Here is a 19,769-nt window from a genome sequence, read left to right as displayed (position 1 = left end):
TGCTCGGGAGCGCGGAGTGCTACAGTACACCCCAGCAGCTAACGAGACCGAGCGTGAGTGTTCTCTTCCTCCCCCCTCTACGTTGCGCATGGGCCTCCTTTTATATGCTCAAGGGGTCACCGATAGGTGGCAACGTAGACAAGGGTAAAAATGGAAAGGTGTTGCGGTTGGTACAGCTACCTGCTACAGTGTATCATACCTAACCCTGACGGCAGGGGACCAGGGCATTAAATGCCCGTCTGCGTCGCCTAAATAGTGCAAAAGGGACCGTCAGGGACGCCACCGCTCGCCACGATGGCAATCTTGTCAGCGCCGCTTGCCACCGCGCACCGCTGGCTGCACAGCCTCCCGCCACGTACGCCTGGAAGGGTCCCAGAGCGACACGTTGGTGGATGTGCTGGAGCGCGGGCACAGAGTGGTGGCTTGCCGCGGCAAGCACCTTTCCGCGGTCGTTGTCTTGTCGCGTCCGGGAGCTTGTCGCTCACCGGGCCTTGCCGGGACGCGTGGCGCGTCGCGGCAAGTTCCTTGAGATGCCTTGGTTGGCCTTCCCGGCAAGCTCCTCTTGTCGGGGTCTTGTCTCCTTGGCTTGGATACTTTGTCCTTGAATGGCTCCAAAGGAACCACGGAGGACCTTGGCGGTCACCCGGCAAGCCTTGCCGTGGGATGCTGCGACTACCCGTGCACAAGTTCGGGATACTAGGGTACCCCTACTCTAGTACACCGACATCAGGAGGCTCTCGGGGGGCCCACAAGGGTGGGGGCGCGCCCTCCGTCCTTGTGGCCACCTCGTGGCTCCTCCGACTTCATATCCAAGTCTCATGGTTGTCTTCTAGTCCAAGAAAAATCATCGTGACAGTTTCATTCCGTTTGGACTCCATTTTGTACTCCTTTTCTCCGAAACTCAAAAGCAAGGAAAAAACAAGAACTGGAATTGGGTTCTAGGTTAATAGGTTAGTGATGACCCACGAGTATAGGGGGCAATTGTAGCTCTTTTCGATAAGTAAGAGTGTCGAACCCAACAAGGAGCAGAAGGAAATGACAAGTGGTCTTCAGTAAGGTAATGTCTGCAAGTGCTGAAATTGTAAGTAGCAGAGTAGTTTGATAGCAAGATAATTTGTAACGAGAGAGTAACGATAGTAGTAACAAAAGTGCAGCAGGGTAGCCCAATCCTTTTGAGGCAAAGGACCGGCCAAAACGGTCTCTTATGATAAGCAAAGCGTTCTTGAGGGTACACGGGATTTCATCTAGACACTTTCATCATGTTGGCTTAATTCGTGTTCGATACTTTGATAGTTTGATATGTGGGTGGACCGGTGCTTAGGTGTCGTTCTTACTTGAAGAAACCTCCTACTTATGATTAACCCTCCCGCAAGCGTCCGCAACTATGAGAAAGGTATTAAGAATAAATTCTAACCATAGCATTAAACTTTTGGATCCAATCGGTCCCTTACAAAATAGCGCATAAACTGAGGTTTAAGCTTATGTCACTCTCGCAACCCATCATCTAATTGCTACTCCACAATGCATTCCCTTAGGCCCAAATATGGTGAAGTGTCATGTAGTCGACGTTCGCATGACACCACTAAGGGAATCACAACATACATACTATCAAAATATCGAACACATATCAAGTTCACATGATAAATTGCAACATGATTTCTCCCGTGACCTCAAGAACAAAAGTAACTACTCAGAAATGATAAACATGCTCAAGAACATAGGGGTATTAAATAGCATATTGGATCTGAACATATAATATTCCACCAAACAAACCATATAGTAATCCACTACAAGATGTAACCAACCCTACTAGTCACCCACAAGCACCAATCTATAGTTCTGATACACAGATTGAACACAAGAGATGAACTAGGGTTTGAGAGGAGATGGTGTTGTTGAAGATTTTGATGGAGATTTCCCTCCCCAAGATGGGAGAGTTGTTGGTGATGATGATGACAATGATTTCCCCCTCCGGGAGGGAAGTTCCCCCGACGGAATCGCTCCGCTGGAGGGCAAAAGTGCTCCTGCCAAAGTTCCGCCTCGAGACGGCGGCGCTCCATCCCGAAAGTCCTCTCCTTTTTTTTCTAGGTCAAAATGACTTATATACCAGAAGATGGGCACCGGAGGTGGGCTGGGCTGAGTACAACCCACCAGGGTGCGCCTGGGGGGCCAGGCGCGCCCTGGTGTCTTGTGCTCACCAGGTGGCCCCCCTCCGATGGTTATTTGCTCTAGTATTTCTTATTTATTCTATAAAAAATCCTTGTGAAGTTTTAGCTCATTTGGAGTTGTGCGGAATAGGTAGCCTGATGTAGCTTTTTCAGGTCCAGATTTCCAACTGCCGGAATTCTTCCTCTTTGTGTGTACCTTGCATATTATGAGAGAAAAGGCATTAGAATTGCTCCAAAACGCATTATTATGCATAAAAAATTATAAATAACAGTAGGTAAACATGATGCAAAATGGACGTATCAACTCCCCCAAGCTTAGACCTCGCTTGTCCTCAAGCGAAAATCGAAATCGAAAAACATGTCCACATGCTTAGAGAGAGAGGTGACAATAAAAACAAAATACGGACATAGAAGCATCATGCGAATTATTATAAGAGCAAAAAACTTTAACATAAAACTTTTATCATATACTTCTCATGAATAGGTAGCAATTCATCACACTATCAAAGTATAAAGCATAAACTCTATTGGAAACCAGAAAACTATGTTCTCAGTCAACTTTGCAACTACAATTCACCATTTTTTCCAGGAAGGGTCACGTATCGTAGCCTTTACGCAAGTCCACATACTCAACCATCATATAGTCTTCCGTGATTGCTAACACTCACCGCGTACACATGAGCAAAACGTTTCAAACGGACACATAGAAAGATAGGGGCTTATAGTTTCACCTCCCAACATATTCACCTCAAGGGTGATGTCAACAATAATAGCTCATGCTATCTATATTGAACTAGACATATGTGCCTAGATCTTTCCTCACCACATGATGCTTGCCAAAGGGGAAAAATAAAAAGGAATGGAAGGAAAACTTTGACTCTTTGCATAAAAGTAAATACATAAAAGTAAAAGATAGGCCCTTCGTAGAGGGAAGCAAAGGTTGCCATGCGCTTATTTGTTTGTATGCTCAACCCCTTAGTGCAAAAGAACGTCACGTTCCATTACCCCTTGTGATAGTGACCTTTATTATGCAGTCTGTCGCTTTTATTCTTCACCATCACAAGCTCGTGTTGGGGAACGTAGTAATTTCAAAATTTTCCTACGCACACACAAGATCATGGTGATGCATAGCAACGAGAGGGGAGAGTATTGTCTACGTACCCACGCAGACCAACTACGGAAGCGTTAACGCAACGTAGAGGAAGTAGTTGTACGTCTTCCCGATCCGACCGATCCAAGCACCGTTACTCCGGCACCTCCGAGTTCTTAGCACACGTACATCTCGATGACGATCCCCGGGCTTCGATCCAGCAAAGCTTCGGGGAGGAGTTCCGTCAGCACGACGGCGTGGTGACGATCTTGATGTTCTACCGACGCAGGGCTTCGCCTAAGCACTACAACGATATGACCGAGCTGGAATATGGTGGCAGGGGGCACCGCACACGGCTAAGGAACGATCACGTGGATCAACTTGTGTGTCCTAGGGTGCCCCCTGCCTCCGTATATAAAGGAGCCAAGGGGAGGGGTGCGGCCGGCCAGGAGGAGGGCGCAGGAGGAGTCCTACTCCTACCGGGAGCAGGACTCCCCCCCAATCCTAGTTGGAATAGGATTCGCCGAGGGGGAAGAGAGAGAGGGGGGCCGGCCACCTCTCCTTGTCCTAATAGGACTAGGGGAGGGGGGAGGCGTGCGGCCCACCTTGGGCTGCCCCTTTCTCCTTTCCACTAAAGCCCACTAAGGCCCATATAGCTCCCGGGGGGTTCCGGTAACCTCCCGGTACTACGGTAAAATCCCGATTTCACCCGGAACACTTCCGATATCCAAACATCCGGGACTTCTCGTCATTTATGTCTCGACCATTTCGAGACTTCTCGTCATGTCCGTGATCACATCCGGGACTCCGAACAACCTTCGGTACATAAAAATGCATAAACTCATAATAACTGTCATCGTAACGTTAAGCGTGCGGACCCTACGGTTCGAGAACAATGTATACATGACCGAGACACGTCTCCGGTCAATAACCAATAGAGGGACCTGGATGCCCATATTGGCTCCTACATATTCTACGAAGATCTTTATCGGTCAGACCGCATAACAACTTACGTTGTTCCCTTTGTCATCGGTATGTTTACTTTCCCGAGATTCGATCGTCGGTATCCAATACCTAGTTCAATCTCATTACCAGCAAGTCTCTTTACTCGTTCCGTAATACATCATCTTGCAACTAACTCATTAGTTGTAATGCTTGCAAGGCTTATGTGATGTGCATTACCGAGAGGGCCCAGAGATACCTCTCCGACAATCGGAGTGACAAATTCTAATCTCGAAATATGCCAACCCAACATCTACCTTTGGAGACACCTGTAGAGCACCTTTATAATCACCCTTTTACGTTGTGATGTTTGGTAGCACACAAAGTGTTCCTCCGGCAAACAGGAGTTGCATAATCTCATAGTCATAGGAACATGTATAAGTCATGAAGAAAGCAATAGCAACATACTAAACGATCGGGTGCTAAGCTAATGGAATGGGTCATGTCAATCAGATCATTCAACTAATGATGTGACCTCGTTAATCAAATAACAACTCTTTGTTCACGGTTAGTAAACATAACCATCTTTGATTAACGAGCTAGTTAAGTAGAGGCATACTAGTGACACTCTGTTTGTCTATGTATTCACACATGTATTATGTTTCCGATTAATACAATTCTAGCATGAATAATAAACATTTATCATGATATAAGAAAATAAATAATAACTTTATTATTGCCTCTAGGGCATATTTTCTTCAGTCTCCCACTTGCACTAGAGTCAATAATCTAGATTACACAGTAATGATTCTAACACCCATGGAGCCTTGGTGCTGATCATGTTTTGCTCGTGGAAGAGGCTTAGTCAGCGGGTCTGCAACATTCAGATCCGTATGTATCTTGCAAATCTCTATGTCTCCCACCTGGACTAGATCCCGGATGGAATTGAAGCGTCTCTTGATGTGCTTGGTTCTCTTGTGAAATCTGGATTCCTTTGCCAAGGCAATTGCACTAGTATTGTCACAAAAGATTTTCATTGGACCCGATGCACTAGGTATGACACCTAGATCGGATATGAACTCCTTCATCAAGACTCCTTCGTTTGCTGCTTCCGAAGCAGCTATGTACTCCGCTTCACATGTAGATCCCGCCATGACGCTTTGTTTAGAACTGCACCAACTGACAGCTCCACTGTTTAATGTAAACACGTATCCGGTTTGCGATTTAGAATCGTCTGGATCAGTGTCAAAGCTTGCATCAACGTAACCATTTACGATGAGCTCTTTGTCACCTCCATATATGAGAAACATATCCTTAGTCCTTTTCAGGTACTTCAGGATGTTCTTGACCGCTATCCAGTGATCCACTCCTGGATTACTTTGGTACCTCCCTGCTAAACTTATAGCAAGGCACACATCAGGTCTGGTACACAGCATTGCATACATGATAGAGCCTATGGCTGAAGCATAGGGAACATCTTTCATTTTCTCTCTATCTTCTGTAGTGGTCGGGCTTTGAGTCTTACTCAATTTCACACCTTGTAACACAGGCAAGAACCCTTTCTTTGCTTGATCCATTTTGAACTTTTTCAAAATCTTGTCAAGGTATGTGCTTTGTGAAAGTCCAATTAAGCGTCTTGATCTATCTCTATAGATCTTTATGCCTAATATGTAAGCAGCTTCACCAAGGTCTTTCATTGAAAAACTCTTATTCAAATATCCATTTATGCTATCCAGAAATTCTATATCATTTCCAATCAGTAATATGTCATCCACATATAATATCAGAAATGCTACAGAGCTCCCACTCACTTTCTTGTAAATACAGGCTTCTCCAAAAGTCTGTATAAAACCAAATGCTTTGATCACATTATCAAAGCATTTATTCCAACTCCGAGAGGCCTGCACCAGTCCATAAATGGATCGCTGGAGCTTGCACACTTTGTTAGCTCCCTTTGGATCGACAAAACCTTCCGGTTGTATCATATACAACTCTTCTTCCAGAAATCCATTCAGGGATGCAGTTTTGACACCCATTTGCCAAATTTTATAATTATAAAATGCGGCAATTGCTAACATGATTCGGACAGACTTAAGCATCGCTACGGGTGAGAAAGTCTCATCGTAGTCAACCCCTTGAACTTGTCGAAAACCTTTTGCGACAAGTCGAGCTTTGTAGACAGTAATATTACCGTCAGCGTCAGTCTTCTACTTGAAGATCCATTTATTCTCAATTGCTTGCCAATCATCGGGCAAGTCAACCAAAGTCCATACTTTGTTCTCATACATGGATCCCATCTCAGATTTCATGGCTTCAAGCCATTTTTCGGAATCTGGGCTCACCATCGCTTCTTCATAGTTCGTAGGTTCATCATGATCTAGTAGCATGACTTCCAGAACAGGATTACCGTACCACTCTGGTGCGGATCTCACTCTGGTTGATCTACGAGGTTCAGTAGTATCTTGTTCTGAAGTTTCATGATCATCATCATTAGCTTTCTCGCTGATTGGTGTAGGTGTCATTGAAACAGTTTTCTGTGATGTACTACTTTCCAATAAGGGAGCAGGTACAGTTACCTCATCAAGTTCTACTTTCCTCCCACTCACTTCTTTCGAGAGAAACTCCTTCTCTAGAAAGGATCCATTCTTAGCAACGAATGTCTTGCTTTCGGATCTGTGATAGAAGGTGTACCCAACAGTCTCCTTTGGGTATCCTATGAAGACACATTTCTCCGATTTGGGTTCGAGCTTATCAGGTTGAAGCTTTTTCACATAAGCATCGCAGCCCCAAACTTTAAGAAACGACAACTTTGGTTTCTTGCCAAACCATAGTTCATAAGGCGTCGTCTCAACGGATTTTGATGGTGCCCTATTTAACGTGAATGCGGCCGTCTCTAAAGCATAACCCCAAAATGATAGCGGTAAATCTGTAAGAGACATCATAGATCGCACCATATCTAGTAAAGTACGATTACGACGTTCGGACACACCATTACGCTGTGGTGTTCCGGGTGGCGTGAGTTGCGAAACTATTCCACAATTTTTCAAATGTACACCAAACTCGTAACTCAAATATTCTCCTCCACGATCAGATCGTAGAAACTTTATTTTCTTGTTACGATGATTTTCAACTTCACTCTGAAATTCTTTGAACTTTTCAAATGTTTCAGACTTATGTTTCATTAAGTAGATATACCCATATCTGCTTAAATCATCTGTGAAGGTGAGAAAATAACGATATCCGCCACGAGCCTCAATATTCATCGGACCACATACATCTATATGTATGATTTCCAACAAATCTGTTGCTCTCTCCATAGTACCGGAGAATGGTGTTTTAGTCATCTTGCCCATGAGGCACGGTTCGCAAGTACCAAGTGATTCATAATCAAGTGGTTCCAAAAGTCCATCAGTATGGAGTTTCTTCATGCGCTTTACACCGATATGACTTAAACGGCAGTGCCACAAATAAGTTGCACCGTCATTATCAACTCTGCATCTTTTGGCTTCAACATTATGAATATGTGTATCACTACTCTCGAGATTCAATAAGAATAGACCACTCTTCAAAGGTGCATGACCATAAAAGATATTACTCATATAAATAGAACAACCATTATTCTCTGATTTAAATGAATAACCATCTCGCATTAAACAAGATCCAGATATAATGTTCATGCTCAACGCTGGCACCAAATAACAATTATTTAGGTCTAATACTAATCCCGAAGGTAGATGTAGAGGTAGCGTGCCGACCGCGATCACATCGACTTTGGAACCGTTTCCCACACGCATCATCACCTCGTCCTTTGCCAGTGTTCGCTTATTCCATAGTCCCTGTTTCGAGTTGCAAATATTAGCAACAGAACCAGTATCAAATACCCAGGTGCTACTGGGAGCTCTAGTAAGGTACACATCAATAACATGTATATCACATATACCTTTGTTTACCTTGCCATCCTTCTTATCCGCCAAATACTTGGGGCAGTTCCGCTTCCAGTGACCAGTCTGCTTGCAGTAGAAGCACTCAGTTTCAGGCTTAGGTCTTGACTTGGGTTTCTTCTCTTGAGCAGCAACTTGCTTGCCGTTCTCCTTGAAGTTCCCCTTCTTCTTCCCTTTGCCCTTTTTCTTGAAACTAGTGGTCTTGTTGACCATCAACACTTGATGCTCCTTCTTGATTTCTACCTCCGCAGCTTTCAGCATCGCGAAGAGCTCGGGAATAGTCTTATTCATCCCTTGCATATTATAGTTCATCACGAAGCTCTTGTAGCTTGGTGGCAGTGATTGGAGAATTCATTCAATGACGCAATCATCTAGAAGATTAACTCCCAATTGAATCAAGTGATTATTATACCCAGACATTTTGAGTATATGCTCACTGACAGAACTGTTCTCCTCCATCTTGCAGCTATAGAACTTATTGGAGACTTCATATCTCTCAATCCGGGCATTTGCTTGAAATATTAACTTCAACTCCTGGAACATCTCATATGCTCCATGACGTTCAAAACGTCGTTGAAGTCCCAATTCTAAGACGTAAAGCATGGCACACTGAACTATCGATTAGTCATCAGCTTTGCTCTGCCAGACGTTCATAACATCTGGTGTTGCTCCAGCAGCAGGCCTGGCACCTAGCGGTGCTTCCAGGACGTAATTCTTCTGTGCAGCAATGAGGATAATCCTCAAGTTATAGACCCAGTCCGTGTAATTGCTACCATCATCTTTCAACTTTGCTTTCTCAAGGAACGCATTAAAATTCAACGGAACAACAGCACGAGCCATCTATCTACAATCAACATAAACAAGAAAGATACTATCAGGGACTAAGTTCATGATAAATTTTAAGTTCAATTAATCATATTACTTAAGAACTCCCACTTAGATAGACATCCCTCTAATCTTCTAAGTGATCACGTGATCCAAATCAACTAAACCATAACCGATCATCACGTGAGATGGATTAGTTTTCAATGGCGAACATCATTATGTTGATCATATCTACTATATGATTCACGCTCGACCTTTCGGTCTCTGTGTTCCGAGGCCATATCTGCATATGCTAGGCTCGTCAAGTATAACCCGAGTATTCTGCGTGTGCAAAACTGCTTGCACCCGTTGTAGATGGACGTAGAGCTTATCACACCCGATCATCACGTGGTGTCTGGGCACGACGAACTTTGGCAATGGTGCATACTCAGGGAGAACACTTCTTGATAATTTAGTGAGAGATCATCTTATAATGCTACCATCAATCAAAGCAAGATAAGATGCATAAAAGATAAACATCACATGCAATCAATATAAGTGATATGATATTGCCATCATCATCTTGTGCCTGTGATCTCCATCTCCGAAGCACCGTCATGATCACCATCATCACCGGCGCGACACCCTGATCTCCATTGTAGCATCGTTGTCGTCTCACCAATCTTATGCTTCCACGACTATCGCTACCGCTTAGTGATAAATTAAAGCATTACATCGTGATTGCATTGCATACAATAAAACGACAACCATATGGCTCCTGCCAGTTGCCGATAACTCGGTTACAAAACATGATCATCTCATACAAAATTTAGCATCATGTCTTGACCATATCACATCACAACATGCCCTGCAAAAACAAGTTAGACGTCCTCTACTTTGTTGTTGCAAGTTTTACGTGGCTGCTACGGGCTTAAGCAAGAACCAATCTCACCTACGCATCAAAACCACAACGATAGTTTGTCAATTTGACTCTGTTTTAACCTTCGCAAGGACCGGGCATAGTCACACTTGGTTCAACTAAAGTTGGAGAGACAGTCGCCCGCAAGCCACCTATGTGCAAAGCACATCGGGAGAACCAGTCTCGCGTAAGCGTACGCGTAATGTTGGTCCGGGTCGTCTCGTCCAACAATACCGCCGAACCAAAGTATGACATGCTGGTAGGCAGTATGACTTATATCGCCCACAACTCACTTGTGTTCTACTCGTGCATATAACATCAAACCATAAAACCTAGGCTCTGATACCACTGTTGGGGAACGTAGTAATTTCAAAATTTTCCTACGCACACACAAGATCATGGTGATGCATAGCAACAAGAGGGGAGAGTATTGTCTATCTACCCACGCAGACCGACTGCGGAAGCATTGACACAACGTAGAGGAAGTAGTCGTACGTCTTCCCGATCCGACCGATCCAAGCACCGTTACTCCGGCACCTCCGAGTTCTTAGCACACGTACAGCTCGATGACGATCCCCGGGCTCTGATCCAGCAAAGCTTCGGGGAGGAGTTCCGTCAGCACGACGGCGTGGTGATGATCTTGATGTTCTACCGACGCAGGGCTTCGCCTAAGCACTACAACGATATGACCGAGGTGGAATATGGTGGCAGGGGGCACCGCACACGGCTAAGGAACGATCACGTGGATCAACTTGTGTGTCCTAGGGTGCCCCTGCCTCCGTATATAAAGGAGCCAAGGGGAGGGGTGCGGCCGACCAGGAGGAGGGCGCAGGAGGAGTCCTACTCCTACCGGGAGTAGGACTCCCCCCCAATCCTAGTTGCAATAGGATTCGCCGAGGAGGAAGAGAGAGAGGGGGGCCGGCCACCTCTCCTTGTCCTAATAGGACTAGGGGAGGGGGGTGGCGTGCGGCCCACCTTGGGCTGCCCCTTTCTCCTTTCCACTAAAGCCCACTAAGGCCCATATAGCTCCCGGGGGGTTCCGGTAACCTCCCGGTACTCCGATAAAATCCCAATTTCACCCGGAACACTTCCGATATCCAAACATAGGCTTCCAATATATCACTCTTTATGTCTCGACCATTTCGAGACTCCTCGTCATGTCCGTGATCACATCCGGGACTCCGAACAACCTTCGGTACATCAAAATGCATAAACTCATAATAACTGTCATCGTAACGTTAAGCGCGCGGACCCTACGGTTCGAGAACAATGTAGACATGACTGAGACACGTCTCCGGTCAATAACCAATATCGGGACCTGGATGCCCATATTGGCTCCTACATATTCTACGAAGATCTTTATCGGTCAGACGGCATAACAACATACGTTGTTCCCTTTGTCATCAGTATGTTTACTTGCCCGAGATTCGATCGTCGGTATCCAATACCTAGTTCAATCTCGTTACCGGCAAGTCTCTTTACTCGTTCCGTAATACATCATCTTGCAACTAACTCATTAGTTGTAATGCTTGCAAGGCTTATGTGATGTGCATTACCGAGAGGGCCCAGAGATACCTCTCTAACAATCGGAGTGACAAATTCTAATCTCGAAATATGCCAACCCAACATCTACCTTTGGAGACACCTGTAGAGCACCTTTATAATCACCCTTTTATGTTGTGACGTTTGGTAGCACACAAAGTGTTCCTCCGGCAAATGGGAGTTGCATAATCTCATAGTCATAGGAACATGTATAAGTCATGAAGAAAGCAATAGCAACATACTAAACGATCGGGTGCTAAGCTAATGGAATGGGTCATGTCAATCAGATCATTCAACTAATGATGTGACCTCGTTAATCAAATAACAACTCTTTGTTCATGGTTAGGAAACATAACCATCTTTGATTAACGAGCTAGTCAAGTAGAGGCATACTAGTGACACTCTGTTTGTCTATGTATTCACACATGTATTATGTTTCCAATTAATACAATTCTAGCATGAATAATAAACATTTATCATGATATAAGGAAATAAATAATAACTTTATTATTGCCTCTAGGGCATATTTCCTTCAGCTTGTGCAATGCTCAATTTTCTCTTACACTAAATGATCTCACACTTTTAGAAGCAATTTTTATTGCCTTTTTTGCACCGATGACAACTTACTTGAGGGATCTTGCTCAATCCCTAGGTAGGTATGGTGGGCACTTGAAAATAAGATTTGGGTTTAAGGGTTTTTGGATGCACAAGTAGCATCTCTACTTAGTGCGAAATTTTTGGCTAGAAAAGATAGGGGCAAGCACCACATGTTAAAGGATCCATGACAATATGACTTCTATGTGAATATAAACAAACATAAACCATTAAGTTGTCTTCCTTGTCCAACGTCAACAATTTTGGCATATAATATTTTTGATGAGGGCTCACAATCGCAAAAGATTTCTAGGATAGTATATTTATATGTGAATCTTTTCTTCCCCTATTAATTCTTTCATGAGTTGCATCATTGAGTAATGCTATGTTTGTCAATCTCTATAAAAATTTCTACTCATAATTTTCCTTATATGATGTCATCACCTACCATAAGATTAGTATATGATCTTTTTTCCTTTCCTTCATTTATTTCCTTTCTCTTTTACTTCTATTTGCAACATGGAAGTAAAGAAAGCAAAAACTCAAACTAAACTTTATTGTATATCTTACACACGATTACAAGGATAGATCACTAAGAAAACTCTCGAAAAGAAAGGGTTGAACTAAACTTTTATTCATCTAAAGCAAAAGATCAAACTAAAATAAGTAAAGGTAAAAAGATAGTGGGATGATACGATACCGGGGCACCTCCCCCAAGATTGGCGGAAGCCAAGGGGAGTGCCCATACCTGATACTCAATTCTCCTTTGGTGGTGAAGAGAATTGTGCCTTCAACCAAGGTTGTCAGAATCGTGATTCTGAATCGGATCAGAGCTCCCGTACGTGCCAGGATCACAAATCGTAGAATCTTCACTATCAGGATTGTAAAAACGTAGATTCTATGAACCAAAATCGTAGAATCAGAGGTGTCAGTTTGGATCGTAAAGTCGTAGAATCGTACAACAGAATCGCGATACTGACAACCTTGCCTTCAAGTTTTTCATATTATAGTTGAGGAGAGCAACTTCCTCTTTTAAATCGTCGACTTCCAGCTCTAGCTTCAAGATCTTGTCACATAAATCCCCTTTGCTTTTGTGCCGAAAACAAAAAGGAATAGATCGGTTTTTAGACCGGTTAGCTCTCTTAGCGAGACTTGACTTCTTGAACTCCACGTGCATATCCCTAGGTTGAGGTAGAGGGACATCCTCCTCCTTCGAGCTTGAATCATCGATCCTCATCAAGTGAGCATCCTCCTCGTCATCGATAGTTCGACCATAAGGAGATAGGTCCCCATAGGTCTTTGGGTCAGCAATGAGATGTGGGACATAGCTCTCTCTGTCAGAGTCTTGGGATGATATATTTTCAGATCTAACAGGGAAATAGCGAGAAAAAGAGAACAAAGGATTTCTCTGTGATATGGTGGTTAACTGGTTCGGGAAGTATATATAGATTTTTTTTATCTTGGGAGACAAGCAAACAGAAGAAAAATGGAGTCCGGAAGGTGTCCCAGGTGGGCACAACCCACCTGGGCGTGCCTGGTGTCTTGTGCCCACCAGGGTATGCTTCCCGATAGTTTCTTATTTTCCTATTTTTCTAAATATTCCAAAACTGCCAAAAAATATTTTTGCGGATTTTTCAGAGTCCGTTTGCTTACCGTATCATGTCCCTCCTTATTTTAACGATTCTGGAGTGTTCCAGTAGGACTCTTTTATGTGTTCTTCCGGTATCATAGTTTGGATAATATTACTTTCAACATTAATGGGCGTACCTGAGATATAATGTTTTCTTCGTTGCCCATTGATAACCTTCGGGTTAGTACCTTCTGCATTATTTATTTTGATGGCTCCAGACCGATATACCTCCTCGATAACATATGGGCCTTCCCATTTTGAGAGGAGTTTTCCTGCAAAGAATCCTAAACGAGATTTGTACAAAAGAACATATTCTCCAACTTTAAACTCACGTTTTTGGATTCTTTTGTCATGCCATCTTTTAACTTTTTCTTTGAATAATTTTGCGTTTTCATAAGCTTGGGTTCTCCATTCATCTAATGAGCTAATATCAAATAACCTCTTTTCACCAGCAAGTTTGAAATAATAGTTAAGCTCTTTGATTGCCCAATATGCTTTATGTTCTAACTCAAGAGGCAAATGACAAGCTTTTCCATAAATCATTTTATAAGGAGACATACCCATAGGATTTTTATATGATGTTCTATAAGCCCAAAGCGCATCATCTAATTTCTTAGACCAATTCTTCCTGGACCTATTGACAGTCTTTCGCAAAATTAATTTTATTTCTCTATTGCCAAGTTCAACTTGACCACTAGACTGAGGATGATAAGGTGATGCAATTCTATGGTTAACATCATACTTGGTGATAACCCACAAGTATAGGGGATTCTTTGTAGCCTCTTTCGATAAATAAGAGTGTCGAACCCAACGAGGAGCTAAAGGTAGAACAAATAATCCCTCAAGTTCTATCGACCACCGATACAACTCTACGCACACTTGACGTTTGCTTTACCGGAAACAAGTATGAAACTATTTTGCAAGAATAAAAATATGAGTACTTTGCTAGAATAAAACTACTGATAAATTGCAATGTAATAAAAGTGGATAGCTTTTGTCAACAAGAAAGTCATTTGTCCCTAGGCACTCGATAACAAGTACCAGTAATCATTCTTGTAATTTTATATGAGGAAGAGGCATGAGCTAACATACTTTCTCTACTTGGATCACATGCACTTATGATTGGAACTCTAGCAAGCATCCACAACTACTAAAGATCATTAAGGTCGTGAAAACCAACCATAGAATTAAGTATCAAGTCCTCTTTATCCCATACGCCATAGCCCACCTACTCGGGTTTAAGCTTCTGTCACTCTCGCAACCCACCATAAGAACCATGAACATATTTCAACACTCTACAGCGGGCCCCCTCATGTTTGCATGAGAATGGAGGGCATCGTAGGACAGCACCATGAATAAAATATACAATCATACCAACTCAAACATCATAGGATAGCCAAATATCATTGGGAAATAATATATGGAGTTGAGCACCATGTTTAAGTAGAGATTACAGCAGGGAGAATAAGTGTTACACCGCTGCATAGAGAGGGAGAAAGTTGGTGTTGATGGTAGCTAGATTGTTGATGTAGATCGCTGTCCCGATCGTTGCCCTGACGGCACTCCAGCGCCACCGGGAGAGAGGGGGGAGAGAGCCCCTCCTTCTTCTTCTTCCTTAGCCTCTCCCCTGGATGGGAGGAGAGTTCCCCCACTGGTCCATGGCCTCCATGGCGGCGGAGGGGCAGGAGCCCCTCCAAGATTGGATATCCCTCTCTGTTCTCTTCTGTTTCTCATTCCCCAAATCTAGACGAAAACCATTTCTTATATTCCGGGTGATCCGTAACTCTAATTATGCTGAGATTTTAACACAGTTTTTTCTGGATATAAGCTTCCTTGCGCCCGAAGTAGAGCTCCAACTGACGTTAGAGGAGGGAACAACCCACCACCACGTGCCAGGGGCCTCTGGCGCGCCCTGGTGTCTTGTGGGCAGTGTGGGCCTCTGTTTGCGGTGATTCCAACTCCCAAAAATCACATATATTCCAAAATAATTCTCCGTAAAATTTTATTGCATTTGGACTTCATTTGATATGGATTTTCTGCGAGACAAAAAATAGGAACTGGCACTGGGCACTGGATCAATAGGTTAGTCCAATAAATCATATAAAAAGTTGCCAAAATATGTGAAAGTTGTATAGATAGAATGGAGACGTATCAGCATCCCCAAGCTTAATTCCTGCTCGTCCTCGAGTAGGTAAATGATAAAAAAAGATAATTTTTAATGTGGAATTCTACCTAGCATAAACTTGATCATATATCTAATCATGGCATGAATATTAAGACATAAGTGATTCAAAGCAATAGTCTATAATTTGTCATAAAGACATCAATACTCAGGCATCCCAACAAACAATCATGCCTTTCAAAATATCAACGCTAAAGAAAGCTATCCCTACAAAATCATATAGTCTTGTCATGCTCTATCTTCTTAACACAAAGTATTTATCATGCACAACCCTGATGACAAGCTAAGCAATTGGTTCATACTTCTTAATGCGCTTCAGCTTTTTCAACCCTCACGCAATACATGAGCGCAAGCCATGGATATAGCACCACAGGTGGAATAGAGTATGATGATAGGGGTAAATATAGAGAAGACAAAAAGATAAGAAAGTCTCACATCGACGCGGCTAACCAACGAGCTATGGAGATGCCCATCAATTGATATCAATGTGAGGAGTAGGGATTGCCATGCAACGAGGAGTGTATGAAAGCTCAATATGAAAACTAAGTGGGTGTGCATCTAATCCTATAATGAAAAATTCCCACTAGTATATGAAAGTGACAATATAGGAGACTCTCCATAGGAAAAACATGGTGCTACTTTGATGCACAAGTGTGGTAAAGGATACTAACAATGCCCCTTCTCTCTTTGTTTATTTATTTTTTTCCTTTTTCTTTCTTTCTTTTCTTTTCTTCTTTTCTTTGTTTCTTTTTTTCTTTTTCTTTTTCTCTCATTGTCCGTAGTCTCATGCCGACTTGTGGCGGAAACATAGTCTCCATCATCCTTTCCTCACTGGAGCACTGCTCTAAAAATGAATAATGATGATCATCACACTTCTATTTACTTATAACTCAAAAGAAATAAAAATTACAACTCGATACCTATGACAAAGTATGACTCTATATGAATGCCTCTAGCATGTACCAGGATGTGCAATGATCTAGCGTAACGTATATGAAAAATGATGAACAGTGGCTGAGCCACAACTACTATGTCAGCTATATGATCATGCAATATGACAATGAATGCTCAAGTCATCAAACAGAAGTGGTGGAAGTTGCATGGCAATATATCTCGGAATGGCCATGGAAAAGCCATAATAGGTAGGTATGGTGGCTGTTCTGAGGAAGATATAATAAGGCTTATGTGTGATGGAGTGTATCATATCACGGGGTTTGGATGCACCTGCGAAGTTTGCACCACGTCTCGATGTGAGAAAGGGCAATGCACAGTACCGTAGAGGCTAGCAAATTGCAGAAAGGTAAGAGTGCGTATAATCCATGGACTCACGTTAGTCATAAAGAACTCATATACTTATTGCAAAAGTTTATTAGCCCTCGAAGCAAAGTACTACTAAGCATGCCCCTAGGGGGATAGATTGGTAGGAAAAGACCATCGCTCATCCTCGACCGCCACTCATAAGGAAGACAATCAATAATAAATCATGCTCCAACTTCATAGCATAATGAGGGACTATACATGCATGCTTTGGGAATCACAAAACTTAACACCAATATTCTTACTAAACACAACCATTTACTAGTACCTCCCAAATATTATCATCTCCATATCGCAAAAATATTGCAAGGAATCAAACATATCATATTCAGTGATCCATAAGTTTTATGTAGGATTTTATGACTAACCATTCAATTGAACAATTCCTTTTTGACTCTCTAAATATATCTAAGTGAAGCATGAGAGTTTAATTCTTTCTACAAAAGACCATGCTCTAATAAATATAAGTGAAGCAAAAGAGCATTCTTCAAACAATGGTTTTCTATGTGAAGAGAAACAGGCAATCCAAACTTCAAATGATATAAGTGAAGCACATGAAGCATTCTATAAAGCCATACTCAAAAGATATGTGTGAAGTGCAATGAGCATTCTATAAATCAACCATGGACTATCTCATACCAGCATGGTGCATAAAAGAAAAGTGAAAACTAAATGCAAAAGACGCTCCAAGATTTACACATATCACATGAACGAAACGAAACTGAAAACATACCGAGACTTGTTGAAGAAAGATGGTATGCCTTCCGGGGCATCCCCAATCTTAGATGCTTGAGTCTCCCTCTCCTCCTTCTCCTCATATCGAGACCTCCTCGATCTTCGATCACTTCATCCACACAAAACTCAACCGAACTTTTAGTGGCGGGGTTAGTGAATATGGTAATGAAATCCCATCATGTACTACAATAACATTATAGTATAATTATAAACAAACATTACCCGCTGTATGCTATCACAATTCTATGGCCTCAAGTCAAGGAGGCTTCAACAAGAATTCAAACATATGCAGATAATGAAGTTATAACAGCAATCTGTGAAAATAGGATAGTCTATAAATATTTGAACATCCACCATACTTACGTAAATCAACAAATTCTGAAACAATTAGGAAAAAACATTTTGTATAGCAAGACAGTGCAAAAGGTTTCAGAACCATTTGACGTTCCAGTAAAAAATGTAAAATCAAGCACTACAGCCAAAGTTTCTAATTTGCACCACACAAACCAACAAGAAATTTAATCATCCTAAAGGCTAACCTTGGCACATTATTTTTATAATACAATGGAATTGTACAAGGGGATAATTATTTTTTTTGAAAAGTTTCTGTAATTAAGATTCAGAAATTTTCCAAGGGCATGAATAAAGTTCAAGGCTAGCTCCCGCTTCCACGGTGCTCGTCTATCTCACTTTCACTTTTCTTTTTGTGAAGTTTTAAGTTCCCCTCTATATTTTTTGTTTCTAAACTTTATAAAAGCACTCAACAGAAATAAATGACTCTCTAAAACTTCCGGGTTGTCTCCCTGGCAGCGCTTTCTTTAAAGCCATTAAGCTAGGCATAAAGTGCTCAAGTAATGGATCCACTCGGATCCCAAGGTATATCAAAGCCAATTTTAACTAACAATGATTTGGCATTTAATAGTGAGCACAAAGCAACACATATCTTGCAATGACGAAGTCTAACTCTCTTCCTATGCATCGGCATTTCATACAAGAACAATTCATGCACATCAAGTAAAGGCCAATACACAACATAAGAAGTTTCTTGCAATTTTACCGTATTGGAAACATAAAGAGGCGGAAATGTAGTTCCTCTCTCATAATAATTGCAAATAGGAGCAGCAAGCACATGCATATTATATTCATCAAAATCATCATGTGCAACGGTAAAAGGCAACCCATCAATATAATCCTTAATAAGGGAAAACTTCTCTGATATAGTGTAGTTGGGAGAATTCAAAAAGATAATAGGAATATCATGTGTGGGTGCAATAGCAAAAACTTCATTCTTAATATAAGGAACTATAGCAAGTTCATATCCGTAAGCATAATTCATGTTGGCATCTTGGCCACAAGCATAGCAAGCATCAAGTTCATCAAAAAGGGATATTTCAAAAGAATCAACGGGATCATAGCAATTATCATAGCATTCATCCTTTGGTAAGAATAAAGGGACATTAAACAATGTATGAGTTGGAGGGTTACTCTCATTAAAAGGGGCGTGGGTAGCTAATCCGCTCTTCCTCCAATTGTTCTTTGCTCTCCTTATCATCTTGTTCATCCAATGAGCTCATGGTTTCATCAATTCCTTCTTCCATAGACTCCTGCAAAATATTAGTCTCTTCTCAGACAGTGGAGATTTTCTCAATAAATTCATCAATATTAGAATTGTATATATAATTATCATAGCAATATTTAAGGATGGCAAAATTTTCAGGTCTATAAACATCATCATCAAAAGCTTCATACTTTTCAAACAAAGATTCAATTTCATAAGCACCCTTAAAAGCAATGAATTCTTCTATTCGTTCCACATCATAGTAATCATATATGCCATTAGCATAGGAAGCTAAGGTTTCATTATCATTAAATTTGCATGAAAAGGGGAGGTGTGAAGCATTCATC

This window comes from Triticum urartu, chromosome 7A, assembly GCF_056163025.1.
Source record: "Triticum urartu cultivar PI428250 chromosome 7A, HENAU_Tu73, whole genome shotgun sequence".
NCBI classification, from domain to species: Eukaryota; Viridiplantae; Streptophyta; class Magnoliopsida; order Poales; family Poaceae; genus Triticum; species Triticum urartu.
Note: the sequence above shows the minus strand (reverse complement) of the source record.